Here is a 293-nt window from a genome sequence, read left to right on the forward strand (position 1 = left end):
CGCAGACATTCGCCTCTGGTTGCACTTGGGAAATGTGTCTTTAAAAACCAACAAATTATAATCTCTGCTTTTTAGAAGATTTAAACACAAGCAGTCACTTCTCAGCTGAGAAGCCAAGGCCAAAGTTCTCATTAAATCCACTACCCCCAGCTTTGTCGTAACTAAAGCCGAGCACACGTAGTCGAGGTTAAAATTTTATTTATGACCAGAGTAACATAAAAGATTTTTCATGCTTCAAAAAGAGAAAAAAAGTGTCTCAAGCAGGTCTCTGGCTTATCTCTCACTCGCAACAT

The sequence above is a fragment of the Herpailurus yagouaroundi genome, unplaced genomic scaffold, assembly GCF_014898765.1.
Source record: "Herpailurus yagouaroundi ecotype Mexico unplaced genomic scaffold, PumYag 182, whole genome shotgun sequence".
NCBI classification, from domain to species: Eukaryota; Metazoa; Chordata; class Mammalia; order Carnivora; family Felidae; genus Herpailurus; species Herpailurus yagouaroundi.